Below are 20451 nucleotides of genomic sequence, written 5' to 3'. Positions count from 1 at the left end.
GGTCTCGAACTCCTGACCTCAGGTAATCCACCCACCTTGGCATCCCAAAGTGCTGGTATTACAGGTGTGAGCCACCATGCCTGGCTGAGCCCTTTGGTTTTAAAGCTGCAGATTAATGTTTCTGCTGGCCTGCTGGACATTTTCATGTAAGTGTTTCAGTTTAAAACCAAACTCATGGTTCAGAACTGCTATTCTCTCAGAAAGACTCAAAATTGCAGCATGGTCATTGTCCTCTCTTCATCACCCCTGACATACAGATACCCGGTCCTGGTGTGTCTTCTTCCCCTATTCCTTCATCTAACCTACATTTTCTATCCCTGGAACTCCAACCTGGCTGAGGTTTGCACACCTCAATCGATACAGTGGCCTCCTACCAATTCTCTTTACCTCCTGACTCACTCCACTGTTCCATCAAAGCACATTGCCACCAAATCAACCATAAAGCACCATCTTGGTTCTGATGTCTGTATCCCTAATTAGCTACCAAATATAATTCAGGTGGTAATGAGTCAAGACAGGCCTCTGGCCTCCCTTCACATCCTTCTGTTCCATTCCTCCTGACATGAAGACTGAGACTTCCTTTCTCCAAAGACACACTGGACATTCCCACCCTGTGGCTTTCCTCCAGTCATTTCTTCTTTTTGGAATATCTCCCTTGCTTTTGCACTAGCCAGCTCCCAGCTGTCATTCAGGTAACCACCACCTGCCTTCCTATATACCATAGCTAGTGGTCACCCTTCTCTGATTGACTGAGACACTGAGTTTGTACTACTGAGCCTAAATGAGTGCTATATCAGTTTGTGTCTTGCTCGCCCTTGAGGGAAGGGACTGTATTTCACAGCGCCTTGCACATTTCAGGACATAAACATTCATTTGCATGATTGAATGAATCACTTTATCACAACTTTGCATCCAGAGATCTGCGGTTTCCACAGCTACCAGTACCGGCTCATTTCCATGCTAGATGGGTATGTGATAATTGGGCCCCACAGAAAGAAGATCCTATTCGAGTTAGGCTCCAAGAGGATAGCATACACAGCTTAAAGCATGAGCCAAGTAAATGCAGCCATTCAACCATGGGAGCTACTGGGGATCAGTGAAAAGAAGGGTAGAGACATTTGATGGAAGCTGTGAACCAGGTGAAGCCTATTTGGAACGTTTTCATGGGGCTCTAGGTTTTCAACTTAGAGCACATCTCAGATTGACCATTCAATCCTTGGGCCCCGGGCAGGATGAACCTCGGTAACACAATCAGGAGTTCCTCCTCCCTTTCCTATCAATATCCTTGTTTCCCTTCCCTTTTATCCTGTCTCCCAGACTATCCCATAACCCATTTTTTTTCTTTTCACTTGCATCCCTGTAGTACACCTGTTTTCACCACAACCCATTTTTGCAGTCTAAGTTCCAAACTTCCCAGGAACCAAGATACAGTATAAGGCAGCAAACAAGAGAAACACTAGATATTTTGCCAACAGGAGGTGCTGTTCTTGACAGGCTAAAATCTGACACCATCTAGCTCTAACACCAGTCCTAGTTTCAAGGGAGCACTAGGGGTATTCAGGAGGAGGCCCTGGTTAATTCAGAATCGCTGCAGGGGATCTCCAGGAGAGAAGACGACTTGCTTTAGCCTGTACTTAATAGAGTTTTATAGATAGTGATTAAACACTTGTTAAAAAGCAATTATTAAACAACTAAACACCTGCGAATGACCCCTTGAAGTGTGCAGCCTGAAGACAGCAGCATCAAATCATCTGCAAGCTTGCTGGAAACGCAGTCTCCAGTCACATTCCCAGCCTACTGAATCAGAATCTGCATTTTTTTTTTTTTTTTTGAGAGAGAGTCTCGCTCTGCTGCCCAGACTGGAGTGCAGCGGCTGGATCTTGGCTCACTGCAAGTTCCGCCTCCAGGATTTATGCCATTCTCTTGCCTCAGCCTCCCAAGTAGTTGGGACTACAGGCGCCTGTCACCTCGCCTGGCTAGTTTTTTTTTTTTCTATTTTTTTTAGTAGAGATGGGGTTTCACCGTGTTAGCCAGGATGGTCTTGATCTCCTGACCTCGAGATCTGCCCGTCGTGGCCTCCCAAAGTGCTGGGATTACAGGCTTGAGCCACCGCGCCCGGCCCAGAATCTGCATTTTACATGACCCTCTAATGATTTGTGTCCACATCAAAGGTTAAGAAGCACTGCTGTAAACATTCTTTATTAATCTCTTTAAAAACACATTCTAAGAGTCAGTGTTATAAAAGTTGTCAGCAACCTACTGCTCTACAGGGACTTGCTTTGTCCTCAAAGGGCAAACAGTGGGAAATACTCATGAAATGAAAGGTGCCACTATTGACCTGTCCCATTCCTCCCAGTTGCTATCTGGTCCTGTCCCTTCTCTTCCTTGCTGAAGTCAAGGGGTAGTTGTGATATGAGAGGCTGTTGAAATAGAGGTGGTGGGGAGGAGCAGGGAGAAGTGGAGGGGTTGTATGGAGATGCGACCACCTTTCCCCACAAGTCTTCCCGCACTCTGTGGAGTGACTTCTGCTCCCACTGCAGCAAGTCAGAAGCGGCCAGAGCAAGAAGCCTTGGCAGCAAGGAGTGCTGGGTGTTTTCTGAAGGACCACTAGCCCAGTTGGTTGAAGAGAAAGGCTTCCCCAAACCTGGACACAATGTAAACATCCACCAACAGATGAACAGATAAAGAAATTATGGTATAGCCATATGATGGAATACTACTCAGCAAGAAAACAGAATAAATTGTTGATACATGCAGCAATATAGATAAATCTCAAGATAATTTTTCTAAGTGAAAGCAGACCAGAGAGAGACAGAGAGAGAGAGAGAGAGAGAGAGAGAGAGAGAGAGAGCACATACTGTATGATTGCATTTATGTAAAACTCTAGAAAATGCAGACTAATCCCTAGTGACAGGCAACAGATTGGTCCTCCTTGGGAATGGGGGGCAGGCAAGGGCAGGAGGGAGGGATGATTGAGGGGGCACAAGGAGACTTTTGGAGGTGATGGATGTGTTCTCTATCTTGATTTGGTGGTGATGGTTACCTGGGTGTATATGAATGTCAAAATTTATCAAATTGCACAGTTAAATGCTCAGTTTATTTTATGTCAATTATACCTTAATAATGCCATTTAATAAAGAAAGAGAGAGAGAGAGAATGCGGCTGGTCAGAGTAGCCAAGATCTAGGAACAAACGACAAGAGAAGAATAATGGAGAGAAGCCTGGAAGCCCAGAGCTGGGGCAAGGTGGAAGCAGGAAGTCAGATGCACATCCTGGCCCCCACTGGACTCCATGCTATAGGGAGGTGGCCTGCCTCGGTAGAGCTCCACCCTGGGCATAGCCGACTGGACAGGAACTCATTTGGCAGAGCAATCCAGGCCCCACTTCATCTCTGGTCCAAAGGATTCTTTCCAGAACCAGTGGCAGACTGGCTTCCAGAAACATACGCTTCCTGTGATGGAGAGAAGCCACCTTCCCAAACTGGCTCTGAAATGGACCTTGCTCATCATGGAAACAAGGGACATTTGGGGCCTATCCATTCAGAGCCATGCGTGGCTCTCTCTTTTCTAAGTCAAAGTCAGATGGCTGTTTGGCTGAAGAGTGCAGCATTGCTCAAGATGGCAGTGGCCCCATGGCATGCAGTACTTTTTTGGGAGGAGGGAAGACTGGAGTTAGCTGGATTTGGGGACCTACTTAAGCTTGTCAGGTGCTGACCACCTGGTAGGCAGGGATGCCTCCAATCCCTTTCACCCTGGTGCCTAGGTGAGAAACGGTTTATGGTGGCCATGCTCAACCTCAGTGACTTCCACTTTCTGTGTGATCACTGACGATATGACACCATGTATAAAAGGCAGCCCTGACAGAGCCCCTTCCCTTCCTATTTAGACAGCATCCCAAGCGGGCTTTCTTTAATAGTGTCACTTCTGTTAACTAAGCAGTCATAGCAATTTCCTCCAGGGCTGGAAGCCTATGGGAAACCTGCATTTGTCTTCAGTGGCTCTGAGGGGGGAGAGAGAAGCATGGACAAGCCTCACTGAAGAAGATTGAATATAGATAGGACATCACAGGAATTTACATGGTCTGTTGAAGACAAACGCCAATGCTGCTTTCATATTTTGAAGATTAAAATGTAATTTCCGTATGGTAAAATTCATCCTAAGTGAATAGGTCAGTGAGTTTTGATGAATGTGTACCGTAGTGTAACCATCACTAAAATTAAGATGTAGATCCACTCCATTACTCCTAGGATTTTCTCAGATTCTTCTAGTTAACTCCTCTCCCCTACCCCCATTCCCTGGCAACTACTGGTCTGTTTTCTGTCCCTAAACATTTGCTTTTGCACAAATAAAACTCTAGAAAATGCAGACTAAACCATAAATCTGTAAGCAAATAGTATGCAGACTTTTGAGTCTGGCTTCTTTCATTTAGCATAATGTTTTTGAGGTTTATCCATGTTGCAGCATGAATCACTAATTCATTCCTTCGTATTACTAAGTAATATTTCATTGTACAGATGTACCATAGTTTGTTCATCCATTTCAGTTGAAGGACATTTGGGTTTCCAGACCTGGACAATTTTGAATAAAGCCACCATTAACATTCATGCAAAGGTTGTTAATGTGAACAAAGGATTTTATTTCAGTTAGGAATGAGATTGTTGGGTCACATGGTAAGTACATGTTTAACTGTAAAAAGAAACTGTCAAACTGTTTTCCAAAGTGGTTGTACCATTTTACATTCCAATTAGCAGTAGAAGAGAGTTCCAATTGCTTCACAACATCTTAACCAGCACTTAGCATTTATTGTTAGTTTTTACTTATTCATTCATTTATTTAAATTTTTTTTGAGACAGGGTCTTGTTCTGTCACCCAGGCTGGAGTGCAGTGGCAGAATCATGGCTCACTGTAGCCTCCACCTCCCAGGCTCAAGCAATCCTCCTGCCTCAGCCTCCTGAAAGGCTGGAACTACAGGCCTGTGCCATTTACCATGTGTGGCTAATTTTAAAATATTTTGTAGAGACAGTGGTCTCACTATGCTACCCAGGCTGGTCTTGAACTTCTGATCTCAAGGGACCTCATCGGTATGAGCCATTGTGCCCAGCCAGTTTTTTTTTTTAAAAAGCCATTTTGGATGGTCATGATGGCTCATGCCTATAATCCCAGCACTTTGGAAAGCCAAGGAGGGCAGATCACTTGAGTCCAGGAGTTTGAGACTAGCCTGGGCAATGTGTTGAAACCCCATCTCTAAAAATAAAATACAAAAAAATGGGTGTGGTGGTTGATGCACGCCTATAGTCCCAGCTATTTGGGAGGCTGAGGTGGGAGAATCACCTGAGCCTGAGCCCAGGAGGCAGAGGTTGCAGCGAGCCGAGATTGCACCACTGCACTCCAGCCTGGGTGACAGAGTGAGACCCTGTCTCAAAAAACAACAAAAAAAAGCCATCCTAGTAGCTATGTGGTGGTATCCTGTTGTGTTTTTTGTTTGTTTGTTTGAGACAGAGTCTTGCTCTGTCACCCAGGCTGGAGTATAGTAGCTCAATCTCAGCTCACTGCAACCTCTGCCTTCTAGGGATAAGTGATCCTCTTTCCTCAGCCTCTCAAGTAGCTGGGACAAAAGGCGCACACCACCATGCTGGGCTAATTGTTTTGTACTTTTTGGCAGAGACAGGGTTTCACCATGTTGGTCAGGCTGGTCTCGAACTCCTGACCTCAGGTGATCTGCCTGCCTCGGCCTCCCAAAGTGCTGGAATTACAGGCATTAGCCACCACGCCTGGACTTTCTGTGGTTTTAATTTGCATTTTGCTAATGACAAATGATGTTGAATATCTTTTCATGTGCTAATTTGCCATCCATTAAGCATTTACACATTAGGCCAGGGCTTGATTGGGGTTTCTGAGGGAATGGCAAGGCAGGGCAGGGTGAACAGTGTGGCATTGGCTGGTTTGGATATAATTTTGGTGGGTTCTGAGCTGTAGTGGTTGTGCTAGGTTCCTGATACCAGGCCTGGGGATGATTAAACAGTGGAATATTGCCTCCTGAGGGCCAGGTAGAGGAGATGTGGCTCTGGATTGGTTAGTCTGCTTAACAAAGGCATGTTCCCCGCTGGGTCCTTTGCGACCTCTAAGAATTGACTAGCTCCTGGAGGGGCAGTCTCTCCCCAGCCAGAAAGGTTAAGATGTCAGAACGTCACAATATACAGAAAATCTTAAAAATATTTACAATACACCATGGAAAACCTGCTACAGTGTTGAATTACAGTAGGAATGATGACCAAAAGGTCATCTCAGAGAGGACGTGAGTCTGGGATGGAGTTGGTACAACATTAGGGCCAAGATATTATTCAGGAGAAATATCTTCAACAAGCACGCAGTGGAAATGTAGCAATGTGGTGCCTCGCTCTCAGCCATCAGATGCCCAGCTACCAATAGATGTCATGCTCCCTAACCTGCGGGGGAGGGGCTGTGAAGTCATTTTTAATCTGCATGCCCCACTCCCACAAGACAGTCTTACAGTGATGGATACGGCTCAAGAGAAGTGCTGAGAATGCCACAGGCTGACTCTCCCAGATAAAGAACATGAAATGATTTCATTACTTTTGCTCTCCCTGCGAACTCTCTAGAAAACAATCATTGGTTCCCAGCCTCCAGGCCAGAACCAGCAGGCCTAGGGAAGGAGTGACTTTTTTTGTTTTTCTCAGGAGGATTGTCTGGGTGAAGTGCTTAGGGCATGAGACCTGGGCCAGAAATTGCTTTTACTCTCATGGTCCTATTCTGAAGATTTATAGGTGTGTGTGTGTGGTTTTTTTTTTTTTTTTTTTTTTTTTTTTTTTTTTTTTTTGTATTTGCAGGCTTAGGGATGTTCTAGTTGCAAATAATTCTCTTTGCTCAGTGAATGCTTCCCCATCCCCATCCCTTACATGAACTCACATGAAAGAAGGCATATTTCTTCCCTTTCTAGCTCCAATGGCATTAGAGGCCACAGATGGTTTTATTCTTGGGGATACAGGAATGCCACCCACTCCCTCTGAGTGCATGGTTTGGCCCAGGGCATGGGGTGTGACCGAATGAGTTTACCCCAACCCAGGCCATTCACCTGATGGCTCATGTTCTGCTGGAGAAAGATCTCCACTGGAAAAGGCCTGGACCTGAGGCTCATTCCAAAGGGCCCTGGCTTAACACTGCAGAATCCTCCTTCAAACCTGCACAGCTTTGAGCCTTCTCTGTACCAGGGTCTCTAGCAGACTTACATGGATAGAGAATTTACTACTCTATCGAGGGCTTCGAATTCTAGCTATTAATTTTTGAATGTTTTTAAGGCACTACTGCAACATGTAAGTTTTGTTCATTGATTTCTTTAAGTACTTATTGCGGTATATATGCTGTTGTTATAAATCATTTAGATTTATGTGCTGGTGTATTCCATTCTTATGCATGCCCTGCAGGGCCTAAGAACCCTAAAGAGATAATTATTATATATGCTCTGTTCTTAGATGTCCTTGAATAGTGTTCTTACCATGCATAGAAAACACAAGCCCCAGGGGAGTTTTGGTAGCCAGATTGTTTTCTCCTTGAATTGTACATAGGTGGGAGGCTGTTTTTTCCTTCCTGCTTCCAAAGAACTCTTCTTTTCTTGCATAGAGAAGTATACAGAACTAAATATTTAATTAGGAGAATAAACACCAGGAGCCTGTAAAGAACTCAGTGTGAAGAGAGACGGATAAGAAGTTTAAAGGCAGGTGAAGACGTTTCTTACGCATATCCATCAAGAAAAATCATAAAATTTTGTCCAGTCCTGGTGGCTCATGCCTCTAATCCCAGCACTGTGGAAGTTTGAGGTGGGTGGATGGCCTGAGCTCAGGAGTTTGAGACCAGCCTGGGCAACATGGTGAAACCCCATCTCTAATAAAGAGACAGAAAAAAAGAAAAAAGAAAAAGAAAAATCATAACATTTAGAAAAGCAAAATAAAGAAAATTTAAAAGTCACCCATAATTTCACCACCCCGAGTACATCATTGTTCACATTTTGATGTATACTCTTCTAGACTGCGGAGGTTGCAGTGTGTGAATGTGCATTTTTGCATGCATGTGTGTTTTTTTTTTTTAAACAAAAAGTAGTATACTGTGCATGACTGTAACTTGCTTTTTTTTTTTTGAGACGTAGTCATGCACTCTTGCCCAGGCTGGAGTGCAGTGGCACAATCTCGGCTCACTGCAAGCTCTGCCTCTTGGGTTCACACCATTCTCCTGCCTCAGCCTCCTGAGTAGCTGGGACTACAGGCACAAGCCACCACGCCCAGCTAATTTTTTGTACTTTTAGTAGAGAGGGGGTTTCACCATGTTAGTCAGGATGGTCTTGATCTCCTGACCTCCTGATTCACTCGCCTTGGCCTTCCAAAGTACTGGGATTACAGGCGTGAGCCACTGCACCCGGCCTGTAAATTGCTTTTTAAAATTCAAATATATTGCCTCACAAAGACAAGTAAAAATAAAATAAAATTCAAATATATCACAACCATTTTTTATACCCATGTACAACAGCATATGGATGTGCCACAATTTACCCAATTAATTCCCTCTAGGTTAGGTTTTTGGATCAAACTAAATAGACAACTAATAAGTCCTAAATGATTCTGGCACCAAAGTTCAGAAAAGTGCTTTATGAATTAGAAAGAAATTAAGTGCAATGTCATAGGCTGGAGATGGGAGGCTCATTAACCCTGAAGAATGGGCAAAAGAAATGTGCTGAGGGGTAGGGTGGATATAATACAAGTTAGGGAATGGATTTCAAATAATTGAATCTGTGATGTCAAAAAAATATATATAGTTTGGAAGCTGAATATTCTAGTTGTTTTCCTAGGCAAGTTGTGTAACCCTTTTGAGCCTCAGTTTCTTCCTTTGTAAAATGGGAATACTTGTTTCTCTATCAGAGTGACTGTAAACATAAAATAAGGAATTATACAAGACTCTGAACACTGCCTGTCATAGAATAGGTGCTCAATATTTCTTAGTTCCCCTGCTCCACTTCTACCTCTTTAGAGTGTATTGCTCTGGGAAAGTGTTTAGAAGCGAGGCTTGGACTCTGCACTGTGAGTGGACTTGTGTGCTAATGTGTTCTGGTAACACATGGGCCAGTTGCTTGGAAGGTGGTCAGAAATTAGTGAGTTTCATGCAAATGATTTTTCAAGTTAAATAAAACTTCTCTGAGTCTGAGGTCTTAATGAAAATTCTCTGGATTTGAGGTCTTAATGAAGTGTTTCCCTTTCACAGCTCTAGTTGGCTGGCAGGTGTGGTGTAACACAGTCATTCTCAGAGTGTGGTTCCCAGACAGCAGCAGCATTACCTGGAACTTGTTGGAAATGCAAATTCTCAGGCCCCACCCAAGACCTACAGATTCAGAAACTCTGGGGGTGGATCCAGCAATCCATGTTTCAACAAGCCCTGCAGGTGATTCTGATATCAGAGACTGACTAGTGTGGCAAGAGTTCTGGAAACCCAGAATCACTAGGTCTGGAATATACTCATCATTCACTGTGGGGTCTTGGGCAGGTCACTTCCTTCCTCTAAACCTTCATTTTCTCACCTGGACAATGGGAAGATAGTATCTTCCTCGTGACCTCAAGTGATTGTTTCACAGGCCAGATGAGTTTAGAAAGGAGAAAGACATTCAATTAATGTGTTCTAGAAATGGAAGGTATACTTATTATTCTCGGTTCTTAGGCAGGGCAATGTAGAAAACATCCCTATTAGATGAAGAACAGTTGTATTTTGATCATTAAAAGAAGAATCTGTGCCCTTCTTGGAAAATCTCATTGGATGCTTTAACAGCCACCACGGCATTTTCTCCTGTGTAAACCTAAATCCCTGTGCAAGGACAGTCAGTATCTCAAAATGTAAGGATGATATCGGTCACTGGGAAGACAACAATTCTGGCAAAGTAAAAATCCCTTATACATGCAGACTAACATTTATGATTTGTTCTCCTTCTTCAGTCCTTAGTGAAAACAGAGAACAGCAAGTCACCCCCTAGAGGTGCACACCCCTCGTCTACATGAATGGTATTACGTTGTCTCAACCCTTCTTTCTTTCCGGCCACACAGTTGTGCTTTCTTTCACCTCTGCTCAAAGGCCTCATTGTGCTCCCCTGTGTTAGTCATCTCGGTTCCTCTTCTCTGAACCCTTTCCAGCTTCTTTAGCCACAGCCTCCTATGATGTTCAGTACTCTTCAGTTCTGGAGCCCAGCATATACTTATTAGGCTGGTGCAAAAGTAATTGTTGTTTTTGCAATTAAAAGTAATAGAACCATCAGAGAGGATGACCACCAACAGAGAGGATGACCTGATAGTTCTAGCACACTCCACGGACAAAGCACTGCCCTGATGCCTCAGATCAAGGCTATGGCTCCCGGAGAAGCACTGGTGTGGATCAGTTTTACCCTAACTTCTCTTGTCATTCATGTTTTACTTTCATTTCCCTTTGTGTACCATCTTTTATTTGTGTCTAATGATCTTTTCTATTCTCCCAACTTCTTTGATTTCCTAAATAGAAAGTAAATTTAACATATTTGTATTTGCACAGATATTTAGAATGAATGCGCATAAAAAGATTGGAAGGAGAAACACCAGAATCTTAAAAGTAATTTTCCTTGGAAAGTGAGATTACAAGTGATTTCATTTGTTTTCTTCTTGCTTCTCTGAATATTTAAGTTTTTTGATGGTTGACACATCTATTGGTTAACATTTTTTTAAGAAAGAAAGAAGAAAATTGGAAAATTAACTCTCTGCATGCTCACAAACAAAGGAAATATAAAATGCTTGTGTTAAGTAAGGTCTCATAGACCCATATGAGAGGGTCTTCTCCTGCAAGACACAAAGCTGTGCTTGATCATGGGACTGTTCAGGACTGTCTCAGTTTTAGCTCTTGGAATTAGGCAAACCAGGAGAGGTGGCTGCTCTGTCTCCCAGCCCCTGCCATCCTCTTTTTGTCTGTTGAACCGCCATGGCTGCCCACTGGTCTGTTAGGGCCCATCTCTCTTGTATCTTGCTTTGTCATTTCTAGGAAAGTTCAGCTTAATTGAGCCTTGAGGTAAGAAGACACCTCAGGAGCACGATTTGTGTCTGCTGGTTCAGGTGAGGCTTAGCAGTAGTCAGAAGGCAAATACGAAGAAGAAATTGCCTACCAGTGAGAGAGGGAGAGCAAAGCCTTTGGACCACCGTGACAAGATGAAGGTCCAGTGGAAGAATCAGTGTCGCTACCTGAGCTATTGAGAGTGCTTTGTGGACACATCTCTTGAGAGCGTGAAGAGAGAGTAAGCAAAGCCCAGGCTTTCTTCCCACTGATATTGTTTGGGAACTTTTGTTAACTGTATTTCTCTCCTCCATTTTAAATATGTTATATTTTCTTATCCAGAGATCTGAGTTGATGAATGTTTCACTCTAAATCAGTGGTTCTCAATGCTGGCTGCCCAGGAAAATCACCTGAGAAGCTTCTAAAATGCTCAGGCCCCATCCTAGACCACTAAAATATATATTATTTTCATTTTTCATATGTGTATATATGTATATACACATATATAATAATTACATACAACATAAAATTATGTGTCAAAGAATTTACATATAATATTATAATTACATAGTATAAAAAGATGCTGCTTATGATGGATATGTGTCCCAATAAGCCCATCGTAAGTTGAAAATATTATAAGCCAAAAATCCATCTAATATCTCAATCAACCCAGTGTAAAGTAAAAAAAATCATATGTTGAACTATTATAAGTTGGGGACCATCTGTATAATATTTTATGCATATGTAAAATTACGGTTGCTCCCTACAAGGTGGACTGGCAAAGGCTGGAAGTGAGGACATTATGTTCCCATCAGTGTTTATTTATTTATTTATTTTTAAGAGACAGAGTCTCACTGTTGCCCAGGATAGAGTGCAGTGGTGCGATCATGGCTCACTGCAGTCTCAACCTCCTGTGCTCAAGGGATCCCCCTGCCTCAGGCTCCCAAAGTGTTGGGATTATAATCATAAGCCACCACGCCCAGTCCCATCAGTGTTTAGAAACCACAAGAGATGTCAGTCAAGAATTTCAACATTGGCCTATGCTTTTCCATACAGAGATCCCACAATCTGGGAACCAGATGGAGTAATTCCAGGGTCAGATGCTCGTACATCGGGCAGGTATACATAGACCTGCTGGAGAAAAGTTGTAAGCTGCGTGCATGCTTGTTTTATGTTTTCTCCAAGGCTTATAGCCAGGCTGTTGAGGAACATGGGCAGCAGGTGTGAGGTCAAGGAAGCTATCAAGAGCAAGAGGCCTCTCCAACCCTCAGCTCTCAGCCCAGAAGCTCCGAGCCAATGGTTCAAAACCATGACTGTACAATAGGAGCACCTAAGAGATTTCCTAAAAATACAGAGGCCAAGTGCTCACCCTCAGAGTTCTGACTTGCTTGGTTTGAGGTAGAGGCTGGTTTATCCACATTATTTAAATATTCTCCATGTGATGTTAAAGTGTAGCCAGAATGAGAACCACGCATTTTAACTTTGGTAGGGCAACCAACTAGGTGGTCAGTCAGATGTGGGGCAGGGGAGTGGGGAGGGGTAAAGTGGCTCGGAGAACCATGTTTGCCCAGCAAAAAGATGTTAACCCTGGAATCGGTCTAGGTGCTGATTTTTATTTGGCCCTTTTGCCTACTGATTTTTTTTTCATTTTGCAATTTTTTTGTTTGTTTGTTATGACACAGAGTTTCACTCTGTTGCTCAGGCTAGAGTGCAGTGGCACAATCTCAGCTCACTGCAACCTCCGCCTCCTGGGTTCAAGCGATTCTCCTGCCTCAGCCTGCCAAATAGCTGGATTACAGGCATGTACCACCAACCTGGCTAATTTTTGTACTTTTAATAGAGACAGGGTTTCACGATTTTGGCCTGGCTGGTCTCAAACTCCTGACCTCAGGTGATCTGCCTGCCTGGGCCTCTCAAAGTGCTGGGATTACAGGTATGAGCCACCACGCTGGCCTCATTTTACAATTTTGAATGTTTTAAAGTGTCTATTTTTCTTTTGGATTCACAGGTGTTAGCTACATCAGCCCCTGGGGATTCTGTTGGTTCTGGAGGACTTGTTAAAACAGATTGCTGGGCCCCACCCCCAAGGTTTCTGATTCAGTAGCCCTGGGGTGGGGCCCAGTATTTGCATTTCCAGCAAGTTCCCAGTTTATGTTGGTGCTTCTGGCCAAAGAACCATCCTTTGAGAACTGCTGGGCTTAATTTATTTTATCATTTCATCTCTTTGGTATCTTAGTTTCCTGGATTTAATGATTCAGTTAGATCTCAACTTTCCTCAGCCTTTGTTTTCCTCTTCTCATTAAACTATGCTGTATTTAAATTTTTTCTTAATCTGTATTTTAATCTAGATTTTTATACCAATTTTAACTCTAATTTTTTACTCCATTTTTGTTTTACCAGTTATTTCCCCCACTTTTTAAAGTAGTTTTTGAGAATTCAATACATTGTTATTGACTATCCTTACCCTGTTGTAAAGTAAGTTCAAGATAGCTCTTTTGAACTTATTGCCTATCTAACTGAAATTTGGTATCCTTTGACCAACATCTCCCCAACCCCCATCAGTAGTTTTTAAATTTGCCTTTTTTTTTTTTGAGACGGAATCTCGCTCTGTCACTCAGGCTGGAGTGCAATGGCGCAATCTCGGCTCACTGCAAGCTCCGCCTCCCGGGTTCACGCCATTCTCCTGCCTCAGCCTCTCGAGTAACTGGGACTACAGGCGCCCGCCACCATGCCCGGCTAATTTTTTGTATTTTCACTGGAGACGGGGTTTCACCGTGTTAGTCAGGATGGTCTCGATCTCCTGACCTCGTGATCTGCCCACTTCGACCTCCCAAAGTGCTGGGATTACAGGCGTGAGCCACCGCGCCGGGACTGCCCTATTAAACCATATGACAGACACCCTTAGTTGCCCACTCAAGAAACATTTTGCGCCCCCTCTTTCTGTTAACCAAACCCCTATTTTGTTGAGGTATTGGGTAACAATGTGTTTCATGAGCCCCTCTCCAGTCTCAGGGGTGACTCTTGATTAGGCTAAACCAATTACGTAATTCCATTTCCCTTGCCAGTGACAGTGGTGATGGAGTGTGAAGGGAAGCCAGCTAGTGGTCTCTGAGAGAGGTTTTCTTACAACTCAGGGACATTATCTTTTCCAAACTTCAGACACTGTGTGTAAGGGTTTGATCCTTGGAGGAGAAATAGCCATCTGGCATCTGTGAGGAAACAAATCTTAGGACCAAAAGTCAATAAAAATTTGGAAGATGGCAGAGCAGAAAGACAGAAGGAACCCAGGTCCTTGATGATTCCTTGATGATGTGGTTTAGACATTCATTAGACCAGTAAGCCCTGGAACTGCCTTATGTCTAGACTTTTTTTTTTTTTTAAGAGATAGGATCTCGTTGTGTTGCCCAGGCTGGACCTGAACTACTAATGGGCTCAAGCGATCCTCCTGCCTCAGACTCCCTAGTAGCTGGGACTACAGGTGTGCCACCAGGCCTGACTGGGACTTTTTTTATGTGAGATTCTCTTTGTTTTTTAAGCATTTTAAGTGAGGTCTTCTGTTGCTTGAAGCCGAAAGCATCCTCAATGAAGTATGTCATTTTAATGTTCTTAAAATAACTGTATTTTTATTTGTCTGTAGATATTTATAGTTATATCTCAATAAGTTCCTTGAGGTTGAGAATCATGACATTTTACCTGGAGTTTCCCAAGATCTTGAATACAGTACAATGTTGTTTGAGAGAACAGGTGAATTATTTCATTTGCATAAACATTAAGATTTACTTCATGTCCATTTCCTGCTAATGATTGGGAACACTAAAATAAAATTGAGCATATAGCACTTTTTTTCTTTTTCTTTTTCTTTTTTTTTTTTGAGACAGGGTCTGTCTGTTGCCTAGACTGGAATGCAGTGATGCTATCTTGGCTCACTGCAACCTCTGCCTCTCAGGCTCAAGAGATCCTCCCACCTCAGCCTCCGCAGTAGCTGGGACCACAAGTGTGTGCCTCCAAGCCTGGCTAATTTTTGTATTTTTTTGTAGAGCAGGGTTTCACCACATTGCCCAGGCTGGTCTTGAACGCCTGGGCTCAAGTGATCTTTCGACCTCAGCCTCCCAAAATGCTGGGATTACAGGTGTGAGCCACTGTGCCTGGCCCATGTAGCACTTTTGATTACATAAAACAAAAACAAAGTGTCTAACCGCCTTAAGGGGAAAGGAAAGAGGGACTTTCTTAAAAGGCCGTCTGTGGATGGACCTAGTGCACTCTCAGCCCTACCGCTGATTCTGTGTCGCCCTCTCATCTGACCCAGGTGTTCTCTCTCGTTGACCTCTCCTTCTAGCTCCATGTTTGTGAGTTCCACCCTTTTCACTGCCAGTTGGCCAATGGGCCAGAAATTCTTTAGTCCAGATTTCAGAAGGACAAGTTAGATTTGCTCATTATCACTCCTCCAGGGCAGAAGACCTCAGGCCCACTACCTTGTGGATCACTGGACAGCTTTGGGTCAAGTGCCACCTTTGATCTAAGCAGTGTTTACTTTAGAACAATAAAATATCCTGATGCATCTTCTCTGAAACTGTAAGAGGAAGTTAGGAATAAAAAGCACCATGATTAGTGTGTTTAGAAGGGCAATTTAGATAATAACTCTGGAAAGAAATGCATTGCTGTGGATAGTGGGTGAGTCTTTTATTTTCTGCTTTTTAGTTATCTGTATTTTCCAGTTTTTCTACAGTGAGCATGTAGTACCTGAAAAAATATTAAAATGTTTATTAAAATGTGAATTGTAAGTAATTAAAAGGTAAAGACAGTCACTATTGAGTTTGGTGCACAGCATGATACCATGAGTAATTAAGTGCTTTCCTTTCTTACACTTTTTAGGGTGATGATCTCCATTTCAGAGACAGCAAATGTAAATGACACTAGATCCCCTGTGCACACACTGTAGGCTATTTTGGTTCATTTGAATGTAGCATTGTAGTGATAAACCTATTTGGGTTAGTGTCAGATGATGGCTGCTCGTAAGAATGTTTGTGCTATGACTTCACTTACTATGTACTTAAATAGGCACCCAAAAGGACAGCCTGTGCAGGATGCTATTTTCATCTGCTTCCAATTTCTCAGTAAGTTCTGTCTTCCAAATTGTAGCAGAGTACTCAGCCCTCAGTGAAAACCCACCAACATCAACTGCAATGCTTTTAAAAGCAATCAGTTTTATAATATGGGCAAGAGGAATAAATGTGATTTAAAAGAAAATGTCCTTCCTGGAGTGGAGACTTTCTAAAACACTGGTCAAGTCATGTCACTACTGCCCTCCAAAATGTTCAGGGCTCATGGTTGCTGACTCTGATCTGACATACCAAAACAGATGCTCCTTTACCAGTGATGATGGACCCCAAGGTTAAGGAAACAAAAGTTACCTACAGGTTGAGGGTTCAGGACCTGGCTGATGTGTAGAAATTTCTAAATTTCTACAGCAACAACAACAAAAAAAAAAAAAAAAAAAAAAAAAGAAAGAAAAGAAAAAAAAAATCACACTCTTGTTAAACACACTAACAATACCCCTCCTAACTCTGATTTACAACCTAGGCCACTGTAACTCTGATTGGACAGAGGACGGGCCTTACAAACATTCTTTTCTGATAAGCAATTGCAGACCTTAAGCCAGTTTCAGGCAGCTTATAAAGTCTGCATACAAACTGTTTTTGTGTCCGATGGTTCACTTTTTGATATAAACAGCCAAATTCCACCTCATTTTAATGCTGAAACCCCACCCCAAAGTGAACACAGGATGTATATTACATATGTTTACCCACTGTTCATGCACTTTGTTCCCCTTATAAATACATACAACTTTTGCCCTCACACCTGCTGAATATGTGTGATACAGGCTGTGCAAGGCATAAAACCCAACTTGTCCTTCCCCTCTTCAAAGAGACAGCACCTTCAATCCACACTTTATCTTCTCAGCTTGCAAACCAGTTATCTCCAATAAAGCTCTCCTTTCTACGGTTTGGCCAATTACATGGTATTTTGGGCGACACGACCTAGTCTGGTTCTGTTTCTCACTTGATCTCCAGGATCGTGTTTCTGCTTTGCAACCTTACTGTCCACCACATTTCTTTCAACACCTCCACTTTCTAACTGCATGTAATTGTCCTTCCTTGAGCAAGCCAAGTGCTTTCAGGTCTCTGTATATCAAAAACTCCTGTGGGTGTATGACAAAATGTGACCAAGACCTATCACCAAACGGAACCCATTGTAGCCGTTTCACTGGCACTTGAGTAATTTTCCATCAGTCTCCTTCAGAAATGTCACCCCTGGCACTGTGACTTTTCTACTTTTGCTTCAGTGGCAGCCCGTCTCCCTGTCACCTTCTGGGGCATGGCACATATTCACCCAAGCACCTAGTTCAAAGATGACTTTGGCATGCCACATGGGACAGGAGAGTCAGCAGAGTGTGCAGACAGGGCCAAAGACCTGGACTCCAGGCCATGTGCCCTTGGTTCAGTCTCTGAACTTCTACTTCCTCAGCAGCCACAGGGAAACAGGGACGTCTGCCCTGCCAACCCACTAGGTTTGTGATGAGAAGCGAATGGATGTGGAAACACCTAGTAAACTGTAAAGCACACATGATGTGAGGCATTAACAGCTCCGAACCTCATTATTCACTTTCATTTCGTACAGGGTTTCTCACACTCCACACTTCTGACATTTGGGGTGAAATAATTGTTTGTGGTTGGGGGCTGTAGTGGGATGTCTACCCACTAGATGCCAGTAGCACCACCAAGTTGTGACAACTGAAAATGTCTCCAGACATTAACAAATGCCCCAGTCGAGAACCACTGGGGTTTGGGATGAGCTTTTAGAGTTGCCTTCTGGTCTCCTTTCTGTCTCTTCCCTCCAACTGTGCCTGCAGCCTCACCTCCAGTCTTTTCTGGTCATCAAATACGTCTTTACAAAAATTCCATATTGGGATGCCTCCCCTATCCCACACCGATATTTCATAAAGATATGCTTCCAGTTATCTATGTACAGACTCAGTAGCTTCTCTGGATTCTGTCCACAGAATCTTCTGCAACAAAACTTCATGGCCAGGTATGGTGGCTCACGCCTGTAATCCGAACACTTTGGGAAGTTGAGGCGGGTGGATCACCTGAGGTCAGGAGTTCAAGACCAGCCTGGCCAACATAGTGAAACCCCATCTCTACTAAACACACACACACACACACACACACACACAATTAGCTGGGTGTGGTGATGGGTGCCTGTAATCCAGCTACTTGGGAGCCCAGGACAGGAGAATCGCTTGAACCTGGGAAGCAGAGGTTGCAGTGAGCCGAGATCATGTCATCGCACTGCAGCCTGGGCGACAGAGCGAGACTGCGTCTCAAAACAAAACAAAACAAAAAAACTTCACTTCCTGACTTAAAAATGCTTTCTTTTTTCTTTCTCATCCCTTCGATTTTTGTTTACGAGGCAATCCTACTTTTGACATATAATTTCTGACTTTGATACATAGCTTCTCTTAAAAATCCAAGTTTGTTTGTTTGTTTGTTTGTTTGTTTATTTTGAGATGGAGTCTCTCTCCGTCGCCCAGGCTGCAGTGCAGTCACAGGATCTCAGCTCACTGCAAGCTCCGCCTCCCGGGTTTACGCCATTCTCCTGCCTCAGCCTCCCGAGCAGCTGGGACTACAGGCGCCCGCCACCTCGCCCGGCTAGTTTTTTGTATTTTTTTTAGTAGAGACGGAGTTTCACCGTGTTTGCCAGGATGGTCTCGATCTCCTGACCTTGTGATCCACCCGTCTCGGCCTCCCAAAGTGCTGGGATTACAGGCTTGAGCCACCGCGCCCGGCCAAAATCCAAGTTTTTTAAAATGAGTCCTCTGTCTTCTTTTCCACTAGCATTGCCAACCTACCTACGGGGCTAAAAGTCATTCCGTAATTGTACGTCTCTTTTTTTCTCCTCACACATCTTTTCTTGTTTGTTTTTTAATATTAAGAAGGTAATACACAGTATTAATCTTTTCTCAAATAGTACAGAAGTGTATTAAGGGAAACGTGTCTCCCTTATTTTCCCTACTCCCCCTCCCTGCCCCGTCTTACCTCAGCTTTCAATCTCCTTCTCCAGAGGTGCACTCTTAATTCCTGGAGGATCCCATCCTTCCAGTTTTCTATGCATATGCAAGCATATTTTTTCTCCTTGCTTTTTCAACATGCTAATGTTTTTATGTGAAGACAATGCTTTTTCTCTTGTTTTGTTCCCAGCCAGAAAAATCCTCACTCCCTAAACATGATCAAAGAAGGAGGTTTTATGAGTGCTCTGCAAGCATCTAAAATAAGCTTCCTTTCCTGCCAAAGTCCCACAGGAGCATGGCATGCACTGTAATTGATGACAGCCGGAACAACCTCCAGACATCACCAAGCAAACACCTTTAGGTATTCACACACAAAAGCCAGGCATTCAGACCTCCATCCTACTGCGTCTGATTTTTTTTTTTTTTTTTTTAAAGAGGCAATGTATTTTGCAAAGGACTCTGAGGAGAAAGGACAGACAGGTTTATGCAATGGAGAAAAACAACTCAACACCAGAGGAGGAGAATTTAGGCAGGGTGTGTGTACTGGGCTCATTCCAGTGAATGGCCTCCCTTGCAAAGGTTCAGGAGTTAATCTCCTGGCAGGGAGACAGTAAGAATTATTTTATTTGTTCCTGATTCAGTAACTTGTGACCATCTACAAACGTAAGTGCCCATGTGCAAGAAGAGATTTTTTAAAATCTCATTTGAATAAGGGCCATTTTAAGATTCTTTAATTCTTGTACTCATTCAACATGTGTTACTTGGCTCTAGACTCTCCTGGAGGGCAGAGCTTTGAGTAGAAGGAAGTCATAAAGCCAACTCAGGTATGGATCCTGCTTTCCAGGAACATTTTCAATTAGTGCAGAAAGAGGTTATCTACATTATATAATCTGAATATAATGTGGTAAAGATCATGAGTACAGCTTAAATGCTGCAAGTGCTACTAATATCCTTTCAGTCCAATAAACACTTCTGTGAACACGCATTCTAACACAACTGTCCAGTGACTCAGGAATCCAGGAGTGCCATGGGTGAAAACCTAGCATGATTCAGCTGAATGTAATTGTTGGCTCTAGACTGAGCAGTGGTTCCTGCAGGAGAAGGGAAAAAGATGACCGTGGCAAGTTAAGTGTGGACAGTCCTATCTTCCAAGGGCTTTACGGTATAACCTGATAGTCAATTTCTCAGTTTTTCTCTGCTTACCAAAAGCAGTTCTTTTTTTCTTCTCTGACTTTCTTCACTCAGGTTTGCAACTCCTGAATGAAGAATCCTAAGAGATATATCAATTTGCTATTGCTAATGCTACGGAACAATCTTATA

This window comes from Trachypithecus francoisi, unplaced genomic scaffold, assembly GCF_009764315.1.
Source record: "Trachypithecus francoisi isolate TF-2019V2 unplaced genomic scaffold, Tfra_2.0 Lachesis_group1, whole genome shotgun sequence".
Lineage (NCBI taxonomy): Eukaryota > Metazoa > Chordata > Mammalia > Primates > Cercopithecidae > Trachypithecus > Trachypithecus francoisi.
This window is presented reverse-complemented; position numbering follows the sequence as displayed.